Consider the following 18,941-nt stretch of genomic DNA (forward strand, 5'->3'; position numbering starts at 1 on the left):
GGAAAGGGGCTTGAGGTGAGACGCCCCCACGCTGGCTGCCACCGGACTGTGAGCAGGAAGAGGCAGGCAGTCGTGCTTGGTCGGCACAAGGGGGTGTCTCAGGATGGTTTGCACGGAGGAACCTCACATGGGCTGGTCTGTGGAGGGGGCGCTGCCCACCCCTTCCCGCCGGGCACCGACCCCTGCTATCTGCGCTCACATCACCTAGCCACCCAGGACCCAGCCCCCAGGGTTTGAAGTGGCGGTTGCATCCACATGGATGGTTGGGGGGTCGCCTGGCACAGGCGGGGTGCCAGCTGAGAGAGAAGGCGGCCCTCGAGGGGCCGAGAAGGTGCCCAGAGCTGTGTCCCCACGTGCTCCCCAAACCCTGCCTCGTACCCCAGGGCGAGGGGAAGGCTCAGTCACATTGGAGCCCATCGTCCTCGGAAAACGACATCCACTCCCGGATCCGCAAAGTGGAGGAAATAGCGCGTCACCCCCCACCCCCTCCCCGGCCCAGGAAGGCACGCGGGTCTTCCCACTGCCGTACAGATTACCACCAACTGGGTGACTTGTAGCAACAGAAATTTATCTTCTTACACATCTGGCCCCAAACATCCAGATCAAGGTGTCGGGACTCCTTCCAGAAGCTCTAGGGGAGGACCCTCCTGCCTCTCCCAGCTCCTGAGGGTCCAGGAGCTCCTGGGCTTGTGGTCACATCCACCCAGCCTCTGCTCTGTCGTCGCAGGGCCCCTCCGTCTTCTGTGTCTCTCACAAGGACGGTGGCTGTTGGGTTTGGGGGGAACCCAGGTGATTCAGGACAACCTCATCTAGTGCTCCGCAACTGCTTACCTCTCAGCAAGGACCCCTTTTTAAAATACGATTGCGTTCCGAGGTTCCAGCGCTCAGGGTGGGCACCCATCTCTGGGGACCCCCTCTCAACCACTGTGACAGGGGAGCAGCCACGGACAGGGAGGAGCTCGGATGCCAGAAGGAGCCACCGGCCCCACGGGGGCAGTAACCAGACCGCATCTGTAGACGAAAAGGCAGGAGCGGTGGACGGAAGGGGGCTGAGAGCCACATCCCTGGACGGGGCAGATCGGCAGGGATGGGGCAGCTGACCCTGGAGGTGGTGGGGAGCAGGGCGAGCAGGGACCGCCCCATCCTCCCCACGGGCTCGTGCTGGGCAGAGATGCCGCAGAGAGCGTCCTCCCGGCTCCTGTCCCTCCCGTCACTGTGAGGCTCTCACGCTCCACGTTCCAGGCTCTCCGTCTGCAAAGCAGGGGGGTTATCAGGGTGCCTCCAGTGTGGCTGTCCCAGGAGTGAGTGAGCTAACACACGTAGAAACTTCTGGAACGGCACCTGGCACGTGGTGTGTTCTGCAGGAGAGTCAGCCGTCAGTCAGTGTCGTGAAGGGTTTGGAATCCTGAGCCTGTCCCAGGCAGAGCCCAGGGGCGGGGCGAGAGACCCTCCAAAGCCTGGAGAAGACACAGACAGTACAGGACAGCCGTGCGGTTCATGCGGGGTTGCGGAGGGGCGACCTCCTCCTAGGAGGGCTGTCTGGGCCCAGCAGAAGTTCCTGCTGGGGAGGCTGGGGTGAGCTCGTGGCCGAAGGGCTGGGGCGGCAGGGTGAGGCCCCCGCAGGGTCCCAGCACCTGAGACATGGGGACAGGGGGGCCATCGGGGGACAGGGATGGGTGGGGCTGGCGGCCCCCAGGACACTATGGGCCAGCTGGGGCCTGGGAGAGATGGGCGGCAGGATGACAAAGCAGCCTGAGGTCCGCGGCCCCCCTGCCCAGACCTGAGGGGAATCTTGCAGGCCCTGAGTCACCCCCCTTTCCTTGTGAGCCTGGACCGCTGCCCCACAGGGCTGGCCTGGGCGCAGGGGTTTGCTCAGTAAATAAGGCAATAAATCAGGGTGATGTTATCCCGTTTCCTCCGCAAAACAGGTCGGCAGGCGGGCGGGCGGCTGGCTCTCTTCACCCGCTCTGCGGCCAGACCGATTTATCAAAACTCATCTGCAGGATTGTCCTAATTGTCTTAGCCTATATTTAAGACTTTCATACAAGAATGCAAGAGGCCGAGCCCTTTCCAGCCAGCAAGTGTTCTGGGAGAGGGGTCTGCTTCCACCAGCGGGGGACGGGGAGGATGGGGAGGGGGAGGAGAAGGGGAGGGAGGGAAGGGGGAGAGACACCCCCCAGAGCCCCTCCTCCAGGCCAGTAATACCTGTGGCTGGGGAAGGAAAGGCACGTTCTCTCAACCACTCTGGTACACCCTACAGGGTCAATAACATCCCTACCCCCATTTTAGAATCCCTGAAATGAGCCTAGGAGAGGTTAAGCCGCACACCCAAGGTCACAAGCTTGCAAGCGGCAGCACAAAGATTTAAGGCGGTGGGTCTGACTTCCAAGCAATACTCTCTGCCTCCTTCTCCAGCATGCACGTGAAGGAGGGGCTGCAGACCGCCCTCAAGTACACCCTGGGAATTAGCAGGAAGTTCTGTAATTAGGTTAGGAGATACTAATTATGCAAACCCTGGGGCGGGGCCTCGGTTGAGCAGAGATTCAGGTCAAGGCCGCCGAGGACGCACCGGGGTCTCTTTCCCTTGGAGGAGCTCATCGGCGGCACGTCGGGGCAAGGCTTGCCCCCCACAGCCCAGGCCCTCAGAACTTGACTCTGGCGGCTCCTGGGTGACACACGGGCAGGGGCCCCACCCCGGGGTAGTGCCCGAGGCTGCAGCCCTTGCTCCTCCCCCAGCCCCGCACGCACTCCAGGCCAGCAGCTCTGCGCTGCCCTCCCCACCAGTGAGCGCTCCCCATTAAATGCAAGCCCCTCTCACCTCCTGCTCCCCCCAAATTGCCTCCAAATCTGGGGAGACGGTGGGGGAGGACCCTCCTTTCCACGCTCCTCTGGGCCCCTCGGGGCACAGCCTGCCTCCTAGGCACACTGAGGTCAGTGGTCAGGAGGACAGCACCCCTCCCCTCAAGGCACACGATGGAGCGGCCATGACCGTCGTCACCCCCAGCCCCGCCCCAGGGACTGCAGGGCCTCAACACTGTTGCTACATAAAGGGCACAGAGGGAGCCCTAGGACAGAGCGGCAACAGCTCGTCTGTGCCAAGAAGCAGCCCACTTTGGGCTCTCTCCATGACAAATTCCATTTCCGTTCCAGAATTCTAGGGTGGCACCTTTCCCTCCCCCCACAGTAGCTGATTCCATCAGGGGAATGGACACACCCTTCCAGCCTGTGCCCCGCTGGAAATTCCACTTCACACAACACAATAAGGCTGCTCTCCAGACATCTGGACATCGATCAGTATCCTCAAAGCACAAGACGTGATGAGCAGGCCAGATGCTTTGATCTAATATTAAATACGGGCAGTCTGGGGAATGTCGGAGTGCCTGGGACCCATGAGGCCTGGAATGGAGCAAGTAGGTGTTCAGTGGATCCACACAGATGAACGGGTGGGTGGACAGGCAGACGGGTAGACAGGTGAGTGCAGATGGTGAGGGGCTGGATGTGAGAGGGTGTGCACCTGAGGAAGAATGGGAGAGAGGAGTAAGGCTGCGGGACTGGCCAGTGAATGCACGCACGCAAACGAGTGCCGTGGAGACAGTGGGCGACTGGACGGACAGATGGCGGGACACATGGATGGATGGACAGATGGACGGATGGGTAGATGGACGGATGGATGGACGGGTGGATGGATGGGTGAATGGATGGGTGGGGAAGTGGAGAGAATGATACGTGTTGTGGGTGGATGGTGGGTGGGTGAATGGAAGGATGGGTGGGGAAGTGAATACAGGGGTATATGGGTTGTAGATTGTGGATGGATGGATGGATGGGTGGATGGGTGGGTAGATGGATGGATGGATGGGTGGATGGATGGATGGGTGGGTGGATGGATGGATGGGTGGGTGGATGGATGGATGGGTGGGTAGATGGAAGGATGGGTGGGGAAGTGAATACAGGGGTATATGGGTTGTAGATTGTGGATGGATGGATGGATGGATGGGTGGGTAGGTGGGTGGATGGATGGGTGGGTGGGTGGGAAGATGGATGGATGGGTGGGTGGGTGGATGTGTGGGTGGGTGGATGGGTGGGTGGATGATGGATGGGTGGGTAGATGGAAGGATGGGTGGGTAAGTGAATACAGGGGTATATGGGTTGTAGATTGTGGATGGATGGGTGGGTGGGTGGATGGATGGATGGGTGGGTAGATGGAAGGATGGGTGGGGAAGTGAATACAGGGGTATATGGGTTGTAGATTGTGGATGGATGGATGGATGGATGGATGGATGGATGGGTAGGTGGGTGGATGGATAGATGGATGGATGGGTGGGTGGGTGGGTGGATGATGGATGGGTGGGTAGATGGAAGGATGGGTGGGTAAGTGAATACAGGGGTATATGGGTTGTAGATTGTGGATGGATGGATGGGTGGGTGGGTGGATGGAAGGATGGGTGGATGGATGGGTGGGTGGGTGGATGGGTGGGTAGATGGAAGGATGGGTGGGTGGGTGGATGGATGGATGGATGGACGGGTGGGTGGATGGATGGGTGGATGGATGGATGGATGGATGGGTGGGTGGATGGATGAGTGGATGGGTGGGTGGATGGATGGGTGGGTGGTGGATGGAAGGATGGGTGGATGGATGGGTGGGTGGGTGGATGGGTGGGTAGATGGAAGGATGGGTGGGTGGGTGGATGGATGGGTGGGTGGGTGGATGGATGGGTGGGTAGATGGAAGGATGGGTGGGTGGGTGGATGGATGGATGGGTGGATAAATGGTTGTATGTGTGGGTGGGTGGGTATGCAGATGGAATGGTGTATGGGTTGCAGATTGTGGATGGATAGGAGAAATATAAAAATAACCTTTGCGGGGGGGAAACAGGCAGAAGCCTGAGGTGGAAGGTTGTAGCCTCACCATTGGGGGAGGCCTGAACAATCTGAGCACCATGAATAAATGAGAATGGAGTTGGGAGACACCACCTTCCAAGCTACCACTGGGCCCAAAAGGGGCTGAAAGGCCCCCAGGCCAGCCAGAGGGAGACCACCAGCCCTGCTCAGCTTCCCGGCGTGGTGCCGCCCCTCCAGCTGTGTCGAGGCCGTGGGCCCCACCTCCGGGCTCCTCATGACAGCACAGAGAAGCCACTAGAAGGTCCATCCTGCTCTGGATTTGAGGCCCTGGTGAGAGGCTCCAGGGCGGCACCTGCAGCTTCCTGAGCTGAGTGTCCGCAGAAGGACCGGGGAGCAGGCGATGATGAAGAACTGTGTGTGTGTAGGGGGGTTTCAATCTCCAGGACCCTCAGCTGCCTGGAGTGGGGCTGGGGCTGTGTGCGGGTGGGGCTGGCATGGTGTCCCTCCCGAGAGGAGCCCTGTGGGCCTCAATCCTTTAAGCCTGGTTGGTCCACCACCCACCTTGGCCGTATCCAGAGATGGTCGGTCCTGTCGTGAAGGAGGGAAAACCCAGGCCCCGGGTGGGGGAAAGACTGGTCCACAGGCCTGCCCAGCCCCAGCAGAGGCCGCTCCCATCCAGTCTCCTCGTCCACCCCCTGCCCTCCCCACTGCGTGACCTGGGGCGGAGATGAGCTCTGGGCGCTCCACCAGACCACAGCCTTCCCCCATCACCAGCCCCCTGCCCCCGCGGGAGGGGAGAGGTGGGGTGGCTACAGATTCTCGCTGCGCAGCACGGAGAAGTTGGACAGAACACATGGCCAGCCAGGCCCCGCAGAGCAAGGCATTGCAGGGGTCTGGGGGGCAGGGCCCGGACTCGAGCCAGGAGCCTGGTGCAAAAGCACCCAGCTTCGGGAGCTCTCAGAAAATAAGGTGAAGTCACTCGGTCGTGTCCAACTCTTTGCTACCCCATGGACTATAACACATCAGGTTCCTCCATCCATGGGGTTCTCCAGGCAATACTGGAGTGGGTTGCCATTTCCTTCTCCAGGGGATCTTCCTGACCCAGGGATCGAACTAGGGTCTCCTGCACTGCAGGCGGATTCTTTACCAGCTGAGACAATAGGAGATCAACAGTTAATGACAACATCTGTGCGTTGAGTGCCTTCTGCGTGCCCCCCGCCATGCCGCCCCGGGGCTCCTGAAACTGCAGCTTTCCTGGTCCCGGCACCCACACAGCTCACACGTGGGGGCCACACTTCCGGCCCAGAGCCGCCTCCTTCGGCCGGTGCTCAGCCCACCTCCTGGGACACGCTGGTCGCCTGCCCCACAGCCCTGCCGGGCTCTTCTCCTCCTCCTCGGCCCTGGCCTCTGCCCCCCACACCCACCCTCCTGGCCTCTTCCACAACCACGCTGTGGAAGGTTCCAGAGTCTGGGCCCCGGAGCCTTTGGACTCCCCGCACGATGAGTGAGGAGGAGGATGGGGCCCATCTGGCGCCTCAGCTGAGGCTCCGAGGGACACCCAGGAGGCAGATGGACACCGGGGTCTGCGGTCAGCGCTGGGGACGAGAGGCAGAGCTTCAGTGTGCCCGGGGAGATGGTGCTGGGCAGCTGGAGCCCCGAAGATGCGTGGTTGACTGCCCCGGGGAAGGGGTGGGCGGAGGAGGAGGACCGGAAAAGAGAAAGCGAGGAGAGGCCAGGACGGGGGAAGCGAAGCCAAAGGCGCTCCTTCGTGTCCGACTCTTTTTCCCAGTGGACCGGACTGTACAGTCCATGGAATTCTCCAGCCAGGACACTGGAGTGGGTAGCCCTTCCCTTCTCCAGGGGATCTTCCTGACCCAGGGATCAAACCCAGGTCTCCCACATTGCAATTGGATTCTTTACCAGCTGAGCCACCAAGGAAGCCCCCACCTCAACCAGGAGCCCCCTTGCCTCTCATTACCAGACAGCCCCGTTTGGGAGGAGAGTGGGATGCTTCCAGAAGTTAGGGCGGGAAGGATGAACACGAGGTGACCACAAACTCTGGGTGTCGTGTCCTTGTGCAGAGCCACGGGGGGCCACGTGGCGCTGAATTCTGTCACACGCTCCCTCCCAGTGACGCCCTGGTCCCCGGGCGTGGTCACCCCCTTCCTGGGCGAGCGGGAGCCCGAGGCCCCGGAGGCAGGACTGCAGAGCCTGACCTCGCGGCACCGGGAGATGGACAGACAGACGCGAAGAGGAGACCCATGACACCCTCCTGGGGAGGGGGCACGTGTCTCTGCCCCCACCCCACACCTGTGCCCAGGGGCCTTCTGGCGGCCAACCTGTGACCTGCTCCCCCCACACAGGCTGGGGTCTGCCTGGCAGTGTTTTCCACACGCTGGCTCAGGCCTCTTCCTGACCCTGGGTGGATCAGTGGAAGCCTCCCGCTGGGTCAGCAGATTTGCAAACCACAGGTTTCTTCAATTTCTTTGGGGGAAAAAAAAAAGAAGAAAGAAAAGAAAATTATTTTACAAAGTGTTATCGGTCTTCCCAATCCATCATGGCCACAGGGGCTGGCTGTAGCCCAGGATCCCAGGGCCAGCGGCTCCCGCAACTCAGCCCCTGGGTGGGGCTCAGGGGTCCCACGTGGGGAGCAGACCCAGCCTGGGGTGGCCTGCTGTCCCTCCATAGGACCCGGCGGCCTGGCCAGAGGCAGCCCAAAGGGGTCTGGCTGAGCTGGGTGGGCCAGGAAGTGACTCTGCACCCTCCCCCAGCCCCCGGACATGGCAGGTCACCCTGGACAGCAGCGTCCCTGTGTTCAGGGAGCAGGAATAGACACCAAGGCAGGGGGCAAAGTCGGGATCTGCGGCTCAGTCGCTCAGTCATGTCTGACTTTGCAACCCCATGAACCGCAGCACACCAGGCCTCCCTATCCATCACCAACTCCCAGATCTTGCTCAAGCTCATGTCCATCGAGTCAGTGATGCCATCCAACCATCTCATCCTCTGTCATCCCCTTCTCCTCCCGCCTTCAATCTTTCCCAGCATCAGGGTCTTTTCAAATGAGTCTGTTCTTCACATCAGGTGGCCAAAGTATTGGAGCTTCAGCTTCAACATAAGTCCTTCTAATGAACACTCAGGACCGATTTCCTTTAGGATGGACTGGTTGGATCTCCTTGCAGTTCAAGGGCCCCTCAAGAGTCTTCTCCAACTCTTGAGAAGTTGGAGTGAGGGGGGATGGGTTAGTACTCCCTGGCCCAGCATTCCCCGGCCCAGCATTCCCCGTCCTGCTCCCTGACCCAGAGGGGTCCCTGCCTCAGGCCCCCACTGGACATGACCATTCACACCAGGCTTCCCCACTCCAGAGCTGTGACGACCGAAAGTGTCAGCAGACATGGCTGAGCGTCCCCACAGGGAGGGGAAGGGAAACCCCCCTCCTCCACCCTCCTCCTCCGCTGAGAACCCTGTGAAAATGCTAAATGCTCTTATTCCAAAGGCCGGCCCCCAAGGAGGAGGAGCAGCCAGGTGGGTGGGGGTCCCCGCAGGGCACCCACAGAGTAGGCCAAGAGGTTTAAACGCTCCGAGGCGCCTCTCCTGGGAGCGGAAATAATGACCAGCAGCTAGTCTCACACCCCCAGCGATTCAGTCCAGGCGGGAAAAGGGGAAAATAATTCTTACTTCCCTCAAAGCGGAGTTCCTTGTTTCAGAGCTGAATAACACAGAGGCGGCTGCCCTGTGAATAAGCTGTCTCTGGATGCACAGCCTTCTCCCTGTTTCTGCCGCTGGCACAGTTAGGAGATGTTTCTGAGAGCTGAAGCATAGAATTTGCCCCAAAGGCTGGTCCAGGACGACCTCACACCACCACCCGCAGGACGAAGCTGGGTGGAGGGGGACGGGCGGCCTCACGGCCCCAGCCGGGCGGTGTGGACCTGACCTTGGGCCCTGACCGGCCGGGTCTTCCCAAGTTGATTCGTTTCTCTGAGCTTCGGGCCTCTCGTCTGTAACGTGCAGATCCCCGCCCCGGCTTCAGGAATTCCGTGACCCTCTATCAGAGGTTAACTGATGGGACGAGCACTGGGTCGAAGCCCCTGACCTCATTCATCGCTGTAGCCCTTGCACTCCCCACAAGCAGTCACGGCCATTCCCATTTCACAGAACGGAGACCGAGGCCGAGAGTGTAACCGTCTGCTCTTCAGCAGCCTGACGGCTTGGCCGTCAGCTGAAAGTTGGGGTCTGGAGCTCTGTGGGGGAGACATGCATCGAACTGGGGGACAGATCCGGGTGGGCTTCCCGAGGGAGAAAAGGGAGAAGAGCCCCAAGGCCGGGGGCGAACAAAGGGCATCGGGAGAGAAGCCCCAAGGGTGGAGGTGGGGTGGGGCCCCAGCAGGAGCTGACTGTGGTAGGTGGTCCCAGAGACCCTCAGGAGCTTGTGCAAAGGTCCTCCAACCACCCCATTCACCCAGGACGGGGTTCCTGGGACTTGGGATTTCTGTGCTAAGCACAGACAGTCGCAGACAAACCAGAATGACCAGTGCCTGCAGGGGCACCCCGCCCCCGCCGTCCAGCCCCCCGAGGGGAGAGGAGGCCCGCGCTGAAAGCACCGCACCCCCTCCGCCCGCCTCCCGTGGCTCCCACATCACGCCTCCTTCTGGGAGGCTGTCTCCTTGTCGAGGTTTATTTTCACCCACCGATGGGATAATTACAGGGAAGAGCGAATAAAATAAAATCAAAAGAGCTGCAGATTACTGCAAAATGCAGTCCCCGTCTTCCGAGGGCGTCAATGGGTTTCCAGCTCTGTAACGGCCCGCGGCAGCTCTGTCTGGAAGATCCCAGGAGGCAGGTGGGTGAAGCACCCTCTGGGGTCCTGCCACCTGGCACAGGGGGCCCGGCCCGCTGCCCCCCTGGGGCAGCCCAGGTCCCCAGGAGCTCATGCTAGCCAATCTCCCTGGGGGCTGGCACGGTGGCCTCCCCACCTGGGCCTCGGCTGACATCACACGGACACGACAAAATGATTGGTGCCCCAAGAACTGGGCCGGGGCCTTGATGTCTACTGAGTGCCCCCCACTACTGCACAAGCCCCCACTGTGGATCTGAACGCTCCTCACTCTCCCCCTCTCCTGGCCGGTCGAGCCAGATGGGGCCTCTGGAGGCCTGAGGGTCACATCTCCGCCCAGAATGCTCTGGAAGACCACTGTGCCCACCTGGCCACCTGTCACAGCACTGGGGACAACCTTGAGCCTCCCCCAGATGACCGGTGCCACAAGTCCCAGGGGGCAGGGACAGATTCCAGGACCACCCCCTCCCACTGGACTGCCGCCTCCCTCACCCCTGACTCTCTTCTTTTCTTTTTTTTTTGTCTTTTTAACCAATGGACTTTACAGTTTCGAGGAATTTTAGGTTTACAGAAACAATGGGCGGGAGGCCCAGAGTCCCCATACCTGCCTCCCCCATCTCCCCTGACAGTCCCCACCTGTCAGGGGAGCCGTGTGTCCTGGACCGGACCATGGACAAGCTGCCTTGGCTACCTTGTCATTAGCCAAAGCACAGAGTTTACGGCACGTTGCCTCCCCGTGGTTGCCTCCCCATGGTCCGAACCCTGTGGTTTTGACAAACATCCTGTATTCTGCAGCTTCCCAAGGACGGCTCCACGGCCCTCAGCATGCCTTGTCCACTGATAAAGTGCTTCCTCCCTCTTTGGGGGCCCTCGCTGCCAAGCACAGGCCGAGGGGACCTTGCCCAGGACTCAGGCCTGGGGTGGGGACTCTCACCAGTGCAGACATCTCCTCCACTCCAGACACCAAGCAACCTGGGGCTTTGTGCGGGAGGGAGCCTCCCAACTCCCTGGGAGGCCCCTGATTCATGACCTTGGGGGAACCCAGGCCAGCCTGGAGGGTCAGCCCTGGAGCTAGACCCTGCCCTGCCCTGTGGGAGCTGTGTGGCCTCCGGCCGGCTGCTTTCCCTCTCTGGGCCTGCTTCTTCATCTGTTAGTGGACTTCCTGGCAGTGCCGGGGGCTTATTAGTGATGTGACTTGAAAGGAGGTAGAATTGCCCAGAGCTGTGTTGCTCCCTCCCCCAAGGGTGGGGGGTGGGGACCTGGAAGTTGGCAGAGAGGGGAGGAGCCAGCATCACCAAGGCTGCAAACCACAGAGGCTTTCTATTTCTATAGCAACCGGGAGCAGCATTCAGCACCGGTTCTGTAGAGGACTAGGGGCTCTGGGCAGTCCTGGAGTTGGGGGCCGGGCTGCAGGACGGGAGGGAGCCAGGACCCGGGGCTGGCTGAGCCCTGGTCTCCCCGGGGCCTCGGGTCGCTGGAGGACAGGCCCTGGGTGCAGAGCAGCTGACTCTGTCTGCAGGCTGGGTCTCTCGCCGTCTCCGGGAGGGGCCAGGGCTGGAGTCTGAGGCAGGAAGTGGGTACCCCCCTCAACATCAAGGAGCCTCAACCTATCCAGGCTTACCTGCCTGCCTGGCCTGCTTCCCTGCCTCCTCCACTTTCCCAGCCTGTGCCCCCAGCCTCCTGGGAGGAGGGCGTTATCACCCCTACCCTGGGCTGGATGAGGAGCCAGGTGAGACCCGGCTCCTGCCCGGCCCTGGGCAGCTGCCAGGCCCAAGAAGCCGCCCTGGAGAGAGCTGGCAAGGCTGGTGGCTCCAGAGCCCCCACCTCCCGATGCTGGGGTCAGAGCCCCATGCACTCAGGGCTGGCAAAGTGCCAGAGGCTTCTGTGGGCGCCCAGAAACCAAACTCCAACCAGTGCAGGGGAGTGACAGAATCAGTTTTTGGCTGAGAAGCGGCGAGTCCCCTGTCCCTGGGGCATCCAAGTGGGAAAGTGCCCACAGCCCCCAGTGGTGGGCTCAGTTGGGCCCCTTCAGGGTTCCTTGAGGGAGGGCCAGGAGGCCCGACCGTACTCCTAGGGACCAACCCTTGCAAGGGTTTGCTGAAGGAGCCCCAGCCGCGAGTGAGCAGGGGCCACAGGCAGGCTACTGTGGAGTCCCTGTCGCCTGCAGACCCTCCCGCGGAGAAGGGGGTCCCAGCCCCTCTTTGGGATGGGTGCTTATACACCCCCTCCTCCCATGACACCCACACAAACCCACACAAACACACATCCCCACATACACTTCCAGGCAGTCAAAAGTTGGGGATCCCTGACCACCAGGGCACCCTGAAGATGGGAGGCAGAGAGCACTGGGGAAAAGGCAGGTGTGATGTTGTGAACGGACATCCCCAGCTCTGCAAACACTCCCAGGGCCACTGAGCCAGACGGAGCAGAGCTCTGGGCTGCTGGGGGACCCTGGAGACTGGAAGGCTCTCAGATCTCAGCAAATTCCACCAACCCAATTTCAGCCAACTCAACCCACATTTAATTTAGTGCAGCTCATTTCAGTTCAGTTCAGTCCAACTCCAACTCAACGGAAATCCAAAATGTATTTCATTTTAACCCAACCGGGTCAAAATTCAGCTCACCCCTAATCAATCGCCCAGGATTGAAGGAGCAGCATCTCCTGTGAGGGGCCTTCAGATACTTGCCCCCAAACCTAGTGCAGACCACCCACCTGTCTGCCCACCTGGGTGGTCAGCCCAGCTGTCAGCTCTAGCAGAATGCAAACTGAGAAGCAAGGCTGAGGCTGGGGTCTTGCTCATTAGCGCCCCTGGCATGACTCCTCCCCCTCCTTCTCCTCTTTCTCCTTCTCATCGCCACCTTCGTCGCCATCTTTATCATGCTCTATCATCATCGTCATCTTCACCCTCTTTTAATTCTTCATGCGTCCTCCCCTCTCCTCCTCCGTCATGGCTTCATCTTCCCCATCGTTGTCCCTTCTCCATGGTCTCTGTCACCACCACCTTCGTCTTTGCTGAGCCTTTGTGGTTGGCCCTCCATATCCACAGGTTCCACATCCATGGATTCAACCAACCATAGATGAAAAATATTAAAAAAAAAAAAAAAAAAACCTTGAAAGTTCTCAAAGAGCAAAACTTTGAATTTGCCTTACACAATGGCAACTATTTACACAGCATTTACATTGTATTAGGTACACGGAAGAGTTTAGAGATGATTTAAAGTGTGTGGAAGGATTTGCTAGGTTCCCAGGTGGTGCTAGGGCTAAAGAATCCACCTGCCAGTGCAGAAGACATAAGAGATGCGGGTCCGATCCTTGGGTCTGGTAGATCCCCCGGAGAAGGAAATGGCAACCCGCCCCCGTGTTCTTGCCTAGAGAATCCCACGGACAGAGGAGCCTGGCAGGTTATAGTCCGTAGCACCACAGAGAACTGGACACGACTGCAGTGACTTAGCACGTGTGCAAATACCAGGCCGTTTTGATAAGGGACACAAGCATCCAGGGATTCTGCTCTTGCAGGGAGGGGCGGTCCTGGGTCCCATCCCCATGGAGGCCCGAGGGACAGCGTGTCTGCAGCGGAGTTTTGAGCAATATCCGAACATGGGTCTTTCATCTCACAGCAGAGCTGGGCACCATCAGCCCCGCTTCACAGAAGGGAAAGCTGGGCTGCTGGGGGGGTGGGCAGGTCGCCCCCGGTGACGCACAAGCTGGTGGCCTTCGTCGCTTCTGAGAGTGAGGCCCACACTGCCCGACTCCAGGCCCGTCCCTAACCACCGAGCGCCCCCGCCAGGCCCTGGGAAGGGCTGTCTGCTGCTCACAGCGGGGCTCTCTGAAGCCTCCTGCTGGGCGGCTCACAGGCCTCTCCCTCTCTCCCTCCGTGCCCGCCTCCCTGCAGGGGGACAGCTCCCCAGTTGTGCCTGCTGGGCTCCCACCTCCTTGTTTGGCCCGCCTTGATTAAGGAGCATGGTCCCCTGGCTCACTCATCGTCCTCCTGGAACACTGACAGCCTCCGGATTGGTTTTTACCCAGATCGTTAATGACTTCAAGCCTTCTACAGGGGGGTCTGCCTCTCCAGCCTCCACGGAAGTGGTTTGAATCCACGGTGATGCCTGAGATTTGCCCCAGGGCTCGGGGTCTCCATCCCGGGATGCAGAGACCTTCCCACTGGCAGCGCTAGGGTCTGCAGAAAGGCCTGCTTGTTGAATGGACATGTGAATAGATGGATAGAGGGGTGGCTTGATTTGTTCAAATAAAATTATTTTGTGGTTATACAAATAATCCACACTCAGGGTGGGAACTTGGGAAAATACAAAAAAATTAAATGCCAAGAAAAAAAGAGAAGCAGAAAGAAAACAGCAAGCCTCATACTCCCCAGAGAAAACAGCCTTGAGCATTTTGGAGTCGTTTCTTCTGTACAGGCTTCTATTATATGTCTAGCTTTGTATATTATCTTCTGCACTCAACATTTTCTAGTTTATTAAATATTCATTGAAAGCATGATTTTTTTTTTTACAAAAATCTGATTATGGAATTTTCCAAACATACACAAAAACGAAGCGACTCGTGTAACAAGCCCCCAGTTAACCACCCTCAGCTTCGACAGCAGGCAATTTTTGCCAGTATTTTGTCATCTATGTCCACCTTTCTTGTATTTTATTGTTATTTTTGAGTGAATGCTGATATGGGTTGTATGGTCCCCCTCCCCACAAAAATATACCCGAGTCCTAATCCCTGGTCCCTGTGGATGTGACCTTATTTGGAAATAGAGTCATGATGTAATGAGTTCAGTTCAGAGGCGGTCAGATGGGTACAGGAGCAGACCCGCAGCCTGGTTTGACCACGTTTGTTAGGATCATTTTCCTGGTAGATGTAAAAAGAGAGGAAGTGCACCAAAACAATCTTTAAACATAGCTAACAGGGGACTCAACTTTCTTGCGTTCTTCCCCGTGCCAGGCAACACTTACGGCTTCTTACCTCATTAAATGTGACCAACAGCCTATGAGGTGGGTATTACCACCCGTTTCTTTTTTTATCTGGCCCCACCACACGGCGTGCGGGATCTTATTTCCCTGAAGGGACTGAACCTGTGCCCTGTGTGGGGAACCTCAGAGTCCTAACCACGGGACCGCTGGGCAAGTGCCCATTATCCCAATTTAAAGATGGGGACGCCAAGGCTCAGACTAGTTAAGGACCAGGACAAGGTCACCCTGCCGGCAGGTGGCCCAGTGAAGATCCAAACAGTACCAGGCCCTGCCGTTTCCTCGTCCCCGTGGGAAACAGAGCTGACTGGCGTGTCTCTGCAGACGGAGCCCAGAGCAGGAACACCAGCTCAGCCCGGCCAGACTCCCGGTTCCTTGACCTCCTCCCCTGACGTGCCGTCCACTCCTGCAGTGTCTCCCCGTGGGTGTCCCCTGGACTCGGCATGACCTTTAAGCTCATAGCCTCCTCCCATCCAAGCATCTCCCTCATCATGGCCCACAGGGTCCTGTTTTCCCATCTCACACGGGCCAGCAGCCCCTGAGCACCCAGGGCTCACAGTGCGTCGTTCCCCGCTTGCCTTCAGGGCTCTCACCCACTTCCTGCCCTCACTCCCCTCATCGCTCAGCTGGTCTCTAAGGTGCAGAGTCTCTCCTTTACCAGTGTGCACACACACGCGCACACACCTTCACCCCTCTTACCCCTCGCTGTGTTTATGACACTCAACCAGCAAAACCCCAGCCCTGGCGAAATACAGCTCTCACCCTGATCAAGGAAGAAGAAAAGACACAAATCACGAACATTATGAATCAAAGAGGAGGTTTACTGCAGCCCTGGCAAGCACTTAGACCAGTGTGCTCAGCGGCTTCGATGGGATGGATGAAGAGCGAAAGACACAAATCAACCAAAACCAACCAAAGCGTGTTTACTGGAATCGAACGATTTAATAAATGGATGACGCACAGTGCAAACCAGGTTTCTCTGTGTGTGGAAAGTTACGTATAAGCAAGAGGAGGAGACTAGAACGATCCCTGTGACGATTTAATGTAGGTACACACGGTTACACGCAGACACCTTTATAGATGTGTGTATACATACATGGGTAACTATGAACACACGTGTCTCCTTGCTCTGTGATCTGAAGGCCCTAAAAGGAACAGTTCCCCAGTAGGAGTAAGCACCTAGTGCCCGATGCTTCATTTCTAACTTCTTTTCCCAATAAAAGGAACCAGGGCTCCTCGGTGAAATGGCTGATCCCAGCACTGCTCTGGCTCTTGCAGTGCCGGAAAGTAAGAGCGTGCTCGGAAAAAGAGTACACACAAGCACACAACCAAGGGGCTGATCGGGGGCACAGGAGCCACCGAAAGGCTTCCCGGTGGCCAAACCTGGGAAACTTGCAGCAAAAGCAAAGTAGTCCTGGCTTATAACCCCATATCCACAAATCCGTCCTGATATGAATAACGCTTCCCTCCTTGTTCTGTGACACTCCGTATGAAAACCAGACCAAGATATTATGAGAAAAGAAAATTACAGGCTGGAATCTCTCATGAATATAGATACAAAAATTCGTAACAGAGTATTAGCAAATGGAACCCATGATACATGCTGAAACATGCCTGGTAAAACTTCGTGACTAAGTGGATTTATTCCCAGAATGTTAAGTGAGTCCAGCATTTGAAAACTATCCCACGTAATTCACCCCTTCAACAGACTGAAAGAGAAAATCGATAAGATCACCTCAATACATCCAGAAAAGTAAGAGAATGTCATGAAGTTCGACACCTATTCATCACAAACACTCTTATCAAACCAAGACTAGATGGGAAATTTCCTCAATCTGACAAGAGGAGCAATGAAAAATGTATAGATCATATCTCACTTCATGGTGAAGGAATGTTAGCACATCTTAAAGGAAGGTGGTTTTGAGCAAAGATGGGCAAAGTGGCCAGTGAATATGGATGGAGCCTCCACCAGAATCTGGTTACAGCGTAGAGAAAGCCTGCGGCTGAGGACTTCCCGGCAACCCAACAGTTAGATCTGCACTCCCACTGCAGGGGACACAGATTCAAGCCCTGGTCAGGAAGCTAAGATCTTGCACGCCACATGGCGAGACCAAAGATTAACTAACTAATTTAAATGACTTTGAAAAAAGAGAGATGTTTGTGGCAGCAGCGGGTTGCCAATCTGTGAGAGGAGGGTGGACGCCCTTCATACCCGGTGATGGGAAAACGGCCATCTGTGTGCATAAGAGTGAATGGGTTTCCTTCTTCACAATAGACACCAAAAGAACGCAAACTTCAACAGTTTGAAGATTTCAGCATGAAAGACAAATCTCTAAAACTTAATGAGAATAAAGGAAAACCACTTTCATAACCTTGGCGTGAGTAGAGATTTCATAATAAGCCACAAAGACCAACAGAAGCAGCAAAAAGCTTCATCGATTTAGCTCCATTAAGGTAATAAATTCTGTTTATTAAAATCCTGCACATGTTCTCCGTGTTTAAAAAACACATACTGAAATATTTACAAGTGAATGAAGAGGAATTGACACTTTGATGCAAAATGGATTCAAGCAACTGCGGTAAAAACAAAACAAGACACCAAAAAAAAAGTGACGAGGTAAGCCCCTTTCTGCAGCCCAGAGAACTCAGTACAGGTTTTGGAGCCGGAACATGTAAAGAGCTCTCACAAACCAACAAGAAAATGACAGTGATGCGACGGAAAAGTGGATGAAGGCAGGGACAGGGATTACACAGAAGAGGAAACACAAATGCAGATAAATATTTGCCCATTTTGAGCCCATCCCCTATGCAAACTAGGACACGCAAAACAGCTCAGGGAGGTGCCGTCTCCACCTGCGACCTGCCAGGTAGCGCGAAGCAAGACACAGACAAAGGAGGGCTGAGGCCATGGCCCGAGGCCGCAGACGCAGCTGGAGGGTGTGTAAGAAATACACACAGCTCCCGGGGATGACCGCACCCACCCCAGCACCCCGCATACACCAGGCAGGTGTCTAACCGTCCCCAAAAGCCTTTGCTTAGCAGCTACTTTGCACTGATGCTTTCAACATAGCTTCTCAATTAAGCTTTTCATACTATTCATGGGGTTCTCAAGGCAAGAACGCTGCAGTGGTTAGCCATTCCCTTCTCCAGCGGACTACGTTTGCCGCACTTAACCATCCCAGAAATTATAAGGTGATCATCATTTTGGAGGCGAGGCCGTAGAGAAGCAAAGTAGTCCGCCCCAGCTCACCCAGGGAGGATGGAAGCTTGCAGCTGAACAAGCCCAGGCAGGGGCTCGGGAACCACCCAGCCTGTCAGCGGCTGTTGACGCTGACATGTGCTGGGCGCCGGGGCCCTGGAGTTTATATAAAGGCGAGCGTGTTACTTGTACCAGAGGCAGCGTGCAAATATTCACATTGCTCAGTTGGTAAAGAATCTGCCTGGAATGCAGGAGACCCCGGTTCGATTCCTGGGTCTGGAAGATCCCCTGGAGAAGGGATAGGCTACCCACTCCTGTGTTCTTGGACTTCCCTTGTGGCTCAGCTGGTGAAGAATCTGCCTGCAGTGTGGAAGACCTGGGTTCAGTCCCTGGGTTGGGAAGATCCCCTGGAGAAGGGAAAGGCTACCCACTCCAGTATTCTGGCCTGGAGAATTCCATGGACTGTATAGTCCATGGGGTTGCAAAGAGTCGGACAGGGCTGAGTGACTTTCACTTTCACAAATACACTTTTTTCGAGAGGGTTGGAAACACCTGTTCCTTTGTTACCAACAGGAGTAATCGGCTTAAGTGCAAGCCTTGAAGCTGATGCCTGAACAATCTGGCGACTCTTGGTTAAACTCCTTGCCTGTGGGAGCTCTCTCTCCCCAGCAATGAAGTCAGAAAAGCCCTTGTAATTATTGAACAGTCGATATAGAAGCCAGGACCCCTGCCATGGAAACTGGAGGTCCAGAGTGGAAAGAGACACGGCCACGGCCCCTGGAGCCTGGCCACACAGGCCAGATAGCAGGTGGGCCTGGACCCCTGAGCAATGAGGGCCATGGCCAGCCCAGCCGCCCACTTGGACAACACAGGCAGGCGGGGCTGGGGACCAGCCCTCTGCCTTGGTCTGGTGGGGAACGTGGAGCAGTTCCATGCAAGGACCCCAAGGTCAATTCTGCACCGTGACTGAGGAGCGGGGGACTTTGGCCTCTCACTTCGGCTTGCTGTGTCTCCGCTTCCTCCCCGAAGGCCCAGAGTTGGTCCGTGTAAAGCCCGTGGAAGAGTCGGACGTACGAGCCGGAGCTTGTGTCAGCCC

General features: G+C 57.2%; 1 long non-coding RNA gene across 1 annotated transcript; it reads right to left on the minus strand.

The window, feature by feature from the left end:
• Positions 1–600: 600 nt before the first annotated feature.
• On the minus strand, positions 601–2,360 carry LOC129657338 (uncharacterized). The gene is made up of 3 exons (XR_008716691.1): positions 2,206–2,360; positions 1,229–1,457; positions 601–1,011 (listed from the first exon to the last, which is right to left on the minus strand). It is a non-coding gene; the product is annotated as an uncharacterized LOC129657338 (long non-coding RNA).
• Between the last annotated feature and the right edge of the window lie 16,581 nt (positions 2,361–18,941).

Source organism: Bubalus kerabau, chromosome 7 (genome assembly GCF_029407905.1).
Source record: "Bubalus kerabau isolate K-KA32 ecotype Philippines breed swamp buffalo chromosome 7, PCC_UOA_SB_1v2, whole genome shotgun sequence".
Classification (NCBI taxonomy): domain Eukaryota; kingdom Metazoa; phylum Chordata; class Mammalia; order Artiodactyla; family Bovidae; genus Bubalus; species Bubalus kerabau.